This window comes from Octodon degus, unplaced genomic scaffold, assembly GCF_000260255.1.
Source record: "Octodon degus isolate 3935 unplaced genomic scaffold, OctDeg1.0 scaffold00151, whole genome shotgun sequence".
NCBI lineage: Eukaryota > Metazoa > Chordata > Mammalia > Rodentia > Octodontidae > Octodon > Octodon degus.
The window spans coordinates 3,295,758-3,306,466 of NW_004524727.1; positions in this window are offsets into that span (position 1 = coordinate 3,295,758).

The window sequence follows — 10,709 nt, forward strand, 5'->3', positions numbered from 1 at the left end:
ACAAGCGCAAGGGCCTGAATTAAGAAAGAAAAGAAAAGAAAAGAAAAGAAAAGAAAAGAAAAGAAAAGAAAAGAAAAGAAAAGATTTAATGGGGTTAATGTTTCAGAGGATTCATTCCAGGGTTAACTGGTTCCAAGACAGAAACAAAGTGGTGGAATAAAGCTGCTCACTTTATGACACCTGAGCAGCACAGAAAGGGGAGGAGCCCAAGGAGAGATATGTTCTTCAGGGGCACACTCAGTGTCTCTTCTCCAACTGAACCTCACTGACCAAGAGCACATTGAGCTATGAACATTAGTGGATTAAAATGAATCTCGTGCCTCATGACCCAGTTATCTCTCTAGAAGTCTCTTAACTCAGTCCTGTGGACAATTAAATTTAACCGTCACACATTTCTTGTGTGAACTTAGGAAAATTTTTATCCCTACCCCTCCTCAATCCTTCTGTCTCTTCAGAATTTTTGTTGTGAGCAAAACATTCCTGGAAAGAGGAATTGAATAAAAATCTATCTTCACATAGTTTGCAAATACCCTGACTGTGTATTTTTTTTGGAGTGGTTTCAGGTACAGGAATGATGGAAATCAGGAAACAATATCTTGGATTCTTTTGCATAAAAATTGCACTATTTTGCTTAAATTATATGCCCTTGATTCTACTTTGAAGATATGCAAACAGTATTGCTGGGATGATTTTGATGTTCTCAGGCAACTTTGAGTCTGGCTGTCTCCTCTGTCTTGTACTTTCATCATCCCCAGCTGGCTGTACCTCTAGGGAATTAATTTTGCGCAATGCTGATCTCTAAAATTCCTCTCCTATAACTCACTCTCATTATGGAAGTGGAGAAACAAACTTAGAGGCTCATGTGTTAGAGGACAACTTGCTTGAGAAAATGTAATGCATGGCAAGAACCAGATGCCAAAACTGTGAGCTCACTGTGCACTCTTGAAACAACCCACACTGGCTGCATCATTATTAAATATTTCATATGATCGAAGATGACATGCTAAATAAAATTAATTATGCAGCAAAACTGAAATTTCTAGATTAAAATATTTCTCACTATTAGTTTAAGAATTTATTTTAATACATATTTCATATTGTATTAACTATGCATAACCACACTCTTCTTTACATCTCCAAAGGATAGCAAATATGAATAGATCATAAGCTCTTCTCTTAGAATTAATGATCACCTATGCTTCCCTTCTTCCAGCACCATGACAATCAAAATCCCTTAAATGTACTATGAAATCCATAAGGTAGCTTGGCTGATGAGGGACAGAAACATGATGTTAAGATAAAGGGTCAGATTCAGAGAATTCCAAGAATGTTCTTTGACAACACAGTAGATCATCCATTTTTGAAAAAAAATACAATAGACTTGCTTCTGCAAAACTGACCACCCTTTCATCTGTAAAATGAGTCATTTTCCTGTCTTTGGGAAAATTTATAGGAAAAAAGCCTTTTTTTCCTGTAAAATTAACCCCAACTTTGTATCGATTCACAAATTCCACATAGAGTCCCAGTTCTAAAGGGTAATGTTTTTCTTTCTCTGCACTGTGGCTTTCCCATTCTTGTTTTTGAGTATGTACTTTAAATTCTGCCTAAGAAACTCTTTTATGTCTCTTCAGGAAAAGATAAAGTGGTCAGCTAGAGAAGAGAAGCAATATAAGCAGACAGTATAAAGAAGAGAAGGCAGCTGTAACAATGATAAAATACATAGGCTATGTTATGCAATCAAAGAGAAGGCTAGCCATGCCTACCCCAGTGGAGTCAGGGCTAGCTTTTGAAATGGAAACAACCCACATGAAGAATTTTAGGCCTACCTGATTACAGGAGGGTGATGGAATAATCTGTGCAAAGGTTCAATGACCTTGTAAACAAAATTTATCCAGGGAAAGGATTGTGTTTTGTTCTTCACTGTTCATTAAGCTTCTAATAGGAAGCAGATCTGTTGTCCGTGTACTCTAGAAATGTTCATTCTTCAGGCAGAAGGATTTCAAGTTCCAGTTCAAAGTGGGCAATTTTGTAATTTAGCAAGTGTCTGACTCAAAATGAAAAGTAGGAAGAGCTGGGAATGTGTCTTAATGTGAAGATCCTAGTTTCCAACCCTAGTAACACACACACACACACACACACACACACACACACACACACACACGAATTATTCAGAAGAAGGGGAAAACCATGAGTTAAATGGGTAATGCATTGTAGGTGAGGAACACAGAAATGTTCATCAAGTAGAAACAGTAGAAACCCTAAGAGGAAAGCACAGCCTCAAATTTGATAGCACAGAATTTCAAAGAAGGGTCACTTTGGACCAAGACAATGAGTAGATAAAGAAATAATCTGTGTTATTTGTAATCTATCAGTTTGCAGTTATTTTTATCCTAACAGTCTCACGTTTAGCATTTAACAATCTGATGGTGAGGAGAGAGTAAGATTACTTAGAAGGAAGTAAGAAGAAAATGTGTATGGGATTTGCTAAGGGTTTTAGAAATTCTGAGGCCCCTGAAACCCTGTACTGCAGTTTGTATTGATAAACTTTAAATCCCTATAGAATGTGAAGAAAAAAAGAAATAAAAAATATTCTTACATATTAGACTATATTGGGCTAATTTGTTGAATTCAAGTACTTACAATCTTTAGACTGGCTTCATATATGTAAAGCTCCTTTAAAGACTCCTCCAAGTACAGCTTCTCTAACTGCAGAGAAACACCCATCTCTGACAAAATGAAACAAAAAAGAGGGATATAAATAAAGGACCATTTTGTAGTGAAAAAATACATATTTGTATAAATAAGATGGTTAGGATAGATATTCAGCTACTTTCTCTTAGTTCCATGAGAAGGTTTGTACTAATATTGTTTAGACAAGACAGCATGTCTAAATCTTATCCTCTGAATAACTACTATGAAGACAATAATATGGAATGTATTAATTATTGTAACTGTCATACTAAACTGTTTTGAAATTGTTTCATTGTTATTTTATCTTTTTTCTCATTAAAATGAATAAAAGATAAAAAATAAAAAATTCTTTAAAAATTGGAATAAATGACTAGATACTTTTACATAGAAATTTAGAAATCTAACCATATACAGTATTGTAACACAATAGTCCTATGATTTTTTTTGTCTCTTGTTTTCATTTATTACCCTTTTTTTAAACAAACATTTACTTGAGAGACAGTATAGCAGTAACTGATATGACATGACAAGCAGTACATATTTAGAAGACCAGAATGACAGGCATTCCAAGCATGACCCGAGTATTACACATTGCTATTCAATGCAGTTGCTTAGTTCACAGGTATTAGCATATATAGTTAGTCAGGGTGAGAATCCTACCAATTAACTGCTAGCTTCAAAAACCTGCTGAAGATTTCAGGAAACCACTACTATTTGGACTCCTGGCCTACATTAGATCATTTTGCTGAGTTCACGCACCTATAATATTTAAATGACAATGGAATACCCATCTCCGACAAAGCTAAAAAAAAGGGGGGATACAAATGAAGGTCCGTTTTGTGTCTGTATATACAAAATAGTTAAGATAGATATATAGCTATTTTCTCTTAATTCAATGAGAAGGAAGATTTGTAATAGTGTTTGGACAGAATATCATGTCTGCATCTTGTACTATGAATAACCACTATGACGACAACAATATGTAATGTATTAATTATTGAAACTGTCCTACCTAGTCAGTTTTGAGTCTGTCTCATTGCTATTTGTTTCTCAATATAATTATATAATTAATAAAAAATAACTTATATTTCAAAAAAAAAAAAGAAAGTCTGAGGACCCAAAGCATGTCAGGAGCAAGGGGTTTGAATTCTAGTGGGTGGACAGTGCTGTGACTGAACTTGCAGGGTGCCTGGCATGGGGCCCACTGAGTCCTTCACCAGCCTCCCAGTGTGCACTTGGGCAGCATTGTGCAGACAGGAAGCAGACGCCGTGCATTCTTCACATTTAGTTCCATCTTTTCCAGTGTATCCTTTGAATATTTCTCCTATTTAAGTCTTCTGTTTTCCTCATTGAGAGTAAAACACTTAAGAAAACATATAAACAAAAGTAGAAGTGAGATAGATAGGAGAAATAGAAGTTTTGCAAATTTAAAGCCTAAAATTTGCAATCTTTTTCTTTTACTTTTTGAATTTTCTTTGTTATATTTGCTCTCTACTTACACCATGAGTAAATCTAAAGCCAGGCATATCAAATACAAAGAGTAGAATAATAAATATAATTCCATTGGATCATACTATTTTTTTAGGTTTGTCCCATTTTTACTCTTCCTGAGGCTGTTCCTTTTTAAGGCAACCTCAATTTCATTCAAACTCTTGCTTGTCTGTGCTATTTTATAATGTTAGCTTTAAGTATTTATTAAATATTTAAAACACATACACATTGGCATAATACAATTGAAAAATGGCTTCATTTCCCTATAAAATAAGTCAATCCCTTACAATGATTTGTCTTCTAAAGTTGCCTCTGTGGGTGTAAGAATTTCTATTTTCCTTTCCACACTATAATTTAAAGTCATTTCAGTTTATGTGTGACCAAATTTGTAATAATCTGTCATTAGGGGCAGAACAGAAAATTAAAGGAACCAATTTATTTCAAAGAAGGAAGTGTGAGATTTCCCCTCCCTCTACAGATGTTTAAAGTCATAGAGATTCCTTAATAACAATTTCATATTCTTTCCACAATGACAGAAATATACTGTCAAGGAGTAACTTTATTTCTTCACAGCATTGCCATGAAAATCAATTCCACTGAATTGAATGCTTTATGTATTCCATAATTCACCATTCTGTGTTTTGTGAGTATGGCTTGTTAAAATGTTCATTGACCTTAGGGCAGTTCCCTTCCTCTTGGGAGTAGCCACAAGCCTCCTGTGAAGGGCTGAATATGCATCTTCTCATGTTTAAGAGATCAAGTCAGATTAGAGGGCATTGCTTTCTCCCATGAAGTTTCCACCATATCACTCAGGTAAAAATTAAGCCTGAATTTCATTTTTTTTCTTTCAGGTACTCACACTAAGTAGACAATAGGATGTTTGCACATCTGAGGGTCTGATTTATTTCACTTAAGAATATGTTCTCTAGTTGCAGCTATTTACCAACAAAAGAATCAAATTTATCCTGTTTAATAGCTGAATAATACTCCATTGAGTAAAAATACCACATGAATCTGAAGGGTAGAATAGATATTGGGAAAAAGGAAGGAAGTTACTCAAAAGGAAAGAGTTCCTGAGTCAAGAAGGAGGACAGGAGAGGGAGTGGGGGAAAGAGATATATCTGTATATGCAATCAGGATGGCTTGAACAACTGTACTGTGGATTTCTGCTGGTCTATGGAAAGGAAAAGATAATATTTAATTTGTTTTATCTCCTTTTTTCAATTCTTTGCATTTTTTCTTGTCTTAATTTCTTACACATTTCTTATTTTTTTTCTTTCTCCTTACAATTTTACTTGCATATATCTGTTAATATGGATAACTGATTGGAAGACAACACTATGCATTAGAATAAATACTGTAAAATTCATATTACTTTGTTAAGTGAAAATCTGTATCACTTGTATTTTTTCTGTATCAACTGTAATTTTTATTCTCTTTAAAAAATAAAAAAATAAACCCGAAGTAGAGGATTTAAATAGAGAAAGTCTGTAAACTTCTCAACATTATCAAGAATGAATTGTTGATAGATGGTAGAAAATAAAAATTGGGCCTGCTTTCTGGCTCTAGAGATAATTAACTGCAATATATATTCAGTGTCTTAGATAATTGGAAAGATATGGAGACTATCTCTCTTGTCTCTCTCCATAAACATCCCCACACAGCTGCTGAAAAAGACATATATAAAGTGTCTGTTTCATTTAGCATTAATCTAAATAGAGAGAAATATATTCATGAATTTAAGTTGAAGGGCAAGTGAATTAGGATCCAATTCAACCTTTAAATATAACATTTTCATGAGAAAGAAGATCTTCAGTACACTAAAAGCTTATTTATAGATTTAATTGTCAAAGATCATTTTTACTTCTCTATTTTAAGTGCACTGTTCTCTGATTTAATAAGGCCAAATCTTGGTAAATTATACTATTTTGAAATTAAAAATGCAGTCACAATTTCAACAAAGTTATTCACAGAATTTGTCTCCTAGTACCAAATATATGCAGATGAACCAAAATCTTTGGTCTCAAAGAATAAGGGAGAATTTTTTTCTAACATAATATATTCCTATAATTCCTATAAATAATCATAGCTTAGAGATTTCAGCAATTGGATAGAGACAAAGTACACTTAAACACAACTTAAGATGCAGAAGTAGATTAGTAAATGTTAACCTAATATGTGATTAAGCATATGTTTGATATGGTGACATAGGTCAAGTGCTAAGGCATGGGACAGTTAATAAGTAATTATGATGGTTATCTTTCGGTGCAAAATAATATAAAATTATATCTCAACTTTATTTCATGTTGTAAAGTATACTCTAGGGGTAACTAAAATTCTAAATGAAAAGAAAATGTTTGCAATTCGGAGAAAATATACAAGGTATTTTCTAGCATTCAATGCAAAAATAATACATTATAAAACATTATAGGGCCAGTAAAATAGCTCAGTGGATTAAAGCACTTGCAAGCAGGCACAGGGGCCAGGTGTTCGATCCCTGAGCCTGTCATGCCTGCCCCACCCCTGCGGTGCGCTGAGATGGCAATTGAGACTGGGCGGGGTGGCACACGCATGTAATCCCAGCTCTTAGCAGGCTGTAAACAGACGGATCACTATGACTCCAATCTAGTGGTGAGACCCTGAACACCCTGTAAACTCTTCCCTAAAATTCAAAATACAAAACAAAACATTATATACTTAAAGGCAATGAAGGTCCTTGTATACAGTATTTGCATGCATGCTATTCTTAGTGAGTTACTACTCAACACTATGGTACACATCTAGATGCTCCTGAAAAGCCTCATATAAGCTCAGCAGTGCAGTTTGGGAGGGTGATTGGATCCCAGGGTCTTGTCTGCCTCCGTGGGTTGCACTGATGAGTGTGTAGCTAAATGCTAATGGGAGATGGAGCCTCCTTGCAGGCAGTGGGTCATGGGGCTTGTGGCCTGGAAGGTCTGTCTCTACCCTCCCCCCTTGATCTCTTCTCTTCCAGCCCACCATGCCTCTAGCTGTTTCTCCTCTGCCAAACACCCCTGCCTTGGAGTCAGCCAACTATGAACTAGAACCTCTAGGATTAGTAAGCCACAGTGATTCTCTCCTCCTTGAATTTATAAGTGTCAGGTATTGTATCTAAGTAAGAGAAAATAGTGAGGACACTCAGTTTATGTGATGGAGCTTCTAAAATGAATGATGTCAGAGAGAGGAAGGGAGAGGGGAGGGTAAAGCGAAGTATGAAGCAAAGAAAAAACAAAACAAAAAACGATGTGTTATGTCCATACACCAAATTCCTGGGATGGAAAGAATCACTATGTACTACCAATGTGCACTAATAAAAAATAAATTTAAAATAATTAAAAGTAATAAGAAAAATAGAAAAAAAATTAAATACTCTACAAGTAGATGAGAAATTAAGACACAGGTTTGAAGGCTTGCAGTCTGAAAAACAAATTAAACACTGTTCAATCTCATATGCACCAGAGAAAAGCAACTAAAAAACACTGGAGTTAATTGGATATAACAGTTCAAGCCTGTCCCAGCAATTGGGAGGCTGAGGCAGAACTGATGATTATGTCTGAAGACCAACTTGTGCTATATAGTAAGTTCAAGGTCAGCCTCAACTAGTTAGGAATACCACATGAAAAAAGCAAGCAAGCAAATGAAACAAGATGAAAAGAACCTGATGGGCCTGACTTTATAGCCATTTGGTTTTCAGTCATGAAGAAATCTTGATGTGAATGGATATAAATGGATGAAAGGAAAGAAATTGTGAACTAATAATATGTTTGGAGAAATTAAATTTATGTCACAACTTTTGAAAATAGCTTTTCAATATGTTGTAAAGACAATCACACACATAAATTCCCAATGATGCTTCTTATGCTTATTTGATTAATTAGTTATTTGATTAATTGAATATCAATTTATTAAATGTCTATTTGGTGTTGAACACTTGTCTTTATGTGGGATTTTCATAGCCAACAAAATGGAAAGGTTTTCTTTGCATGAGAAACTTATATTCTCATAGGAGAAGATGTAAGAAATCCAAATAAATAAATGAATATAGTTTATAGTAGTAAACTATAATAATGACTTCAAAGAATTATTAAAATTGTGTAAGGAAAGTGAAGCCTGAGGGAGGTGCTACTCTCATGTAGTTGGTCCTGCACAGCCCCTCTAAGCCAGTGACATTTGAACAAAGAACCAAATGCCATGCAGGAGAAACAAGGTGAGAGCCCTGGAGCTGTGATTAGCTAAAAGGAGAATTAATAGTTCAACACCATGAATACAGCAGGGTGGAGTGAAAGAGAGAACACAAGGAGAGAAAATCAGAGAAAGCCTTCTCACAGACTGAGAGAAGTCTCAGAGGACAGAACAAGTCATTTGCTCCTTATTCTAAGTGATATGAGGTCACTTATTAGAGAAGTAGCTTAGGTAGGGCAGAGCTAGAGTTTCAAAAGCTCTGTCTGGTTATTTCCTAGATAATTGGGTGAAGAGCTGCAGGGAGTAGACAGGGAAACATTTAGGAAAAAATCAGCATGCTTTGTAGGAAGGAGACAATAACTGTGATCCCCAGAACCCAAGCTACGGAGGCAGAAAGGGCCATTTCTGCAAGGTCAGCTGAACAGGTATCATATCTAGAGAAACAGGATCTCTGCCCCCAACAGGTAGCTCTGCTCACATATTTCTAGTCTGAGTGGCCAGCTGTGCAATGACACCATCCTGAGAGGAGATGGAAGAGTAGTTTGGGAAGTTTGCCAAGTAATATACTGTTTCTCAACTGGAGTGGAGGTATTTATTTGATTTCTAAGTGAAGAGCATCATTGTACAGTCGGATATGCCAGCTCTAGAGAAAGGACAGGATAGTAAATAAATGGCAGGTATTATGAGTATGAAGACTGTGTACAAGGCTCTCACCGCTGTGTGGTCTTACTTAGGGGAGGCAAGGTCCTTCACCAGTCCTGACTTACATGAGTGCTAACTATCCACGCGGAGGAAGCCTGATTGGCCAGGGAGACCAAGAATGGTCAGCCACCACAGTAAGGAAGAAACCAAACACAGGCATTGGCTGTCTAACACTTATTGCTATAAAGTTTGCAACTCAATTACCATTTTGAACATTAAGAAGTTGAGATTTTACTGAGATGACATTGTGCTATGTCGTTTTCTAGATATTTATCATCTTTCCTTAGGATACTGAATGATTCTTTAAATAATTTAGCTAGATCGTTATTCATGCCAACCATTCAAAGTTGGTTTTCCCAAGCACACATGGAGCCGTTACTTACACATTAGTGAAACATTCTGTAATCTCACAAACATAGTCTTAGATTATATTATTGCTTTATTTTTATTTCTTGTATGAGCCCTAACAAAGTATAGGTTCTATCTCATTTGTCTTTCCGAAAGACCTACATGCATTATCATCATTGTGATTGTTTTCTGCTTTCCTGTTTTTCTCCTCATTGCTGATCAGTTGCCCAGCCAATGGACTTCACGCACAGATCTTTGTAGGCTTCATACCCAGCTTTAAGGTGACCAGCTTTCATTATCTGGGTGGGGCTGGAAGGTTTCCTGGGAAATTTGAGATATCAGTTGGGAGAGTCCTTGGTAATGTAGACAGAACACACACAGTCTAGAGGTTTCCTGGCTGGCTGAAGACAGGTCTGCCACAGTGTATATGAGAGCTGCTGCCTGGGCCATGTCATGGTATTTTGGTTCTCGGGGGTGGCATATGTGACTGTGATCCCATAAGATCATGAACTAGAAAATCCCCGTGTCTAGAAATATTGCAGCTCCCAAAATGTCATAGCCTAATTCAGTACTCATGGGATTTGGGTGAGGTTGGTGCAAAGGAACCAGCTGTGCCACCAATCATGAAGTCCAGCACATACATGAGCACATAGCACATTATTCTTGACAATGGTGACACTTTGTTATCACACTGCTACAATAGTAAATGGCTATATTAAAGACTTATGTATTTGATATACTATCAGTATTATTTTAGAATGTGTTTCTTTTACTTATTAAGAAAAACATTAAAGCTCTAGTCAGCCAATCTGGATGTGTTCCAGAAAGAGCTGACACTAGAGGAGACGACAGCTCCACACGAGTCCTGGCCCTGAAAGCCCTTCTGCCACACAGGAGCTGGAAGTGAGAGATGATGGCACTGATGGTCCTGAGTGATTTCACTTGAGCTGCTGTGCTTGCTCTATGCAAAAATGTTTCCTTTTCATGGTCATTGTGACTTTTGGGAAGAATCAGATGTCACAAAGTGCCAGATCTGGAGACTGAGTGGATGAGGACATTGTCATGTTTTTATAAACTGACTTCCTGTTGGGTGGTGCTTAGCAGCATCAGTCACTGTATTTTTTTATCACATCTAGTAAAGACCCTCAGGAGAGAGGACTCCAGAGCTGCCTCAGAAAGCAGTGAAAAAAATGTGATGAGAGAGAGAGAGAGAGAGAGAGAGAGAGAGAGAGAGAGAGAGAGAGAGAGAGAGAGAGAGAGAGAGAGAAAGAGAGAGA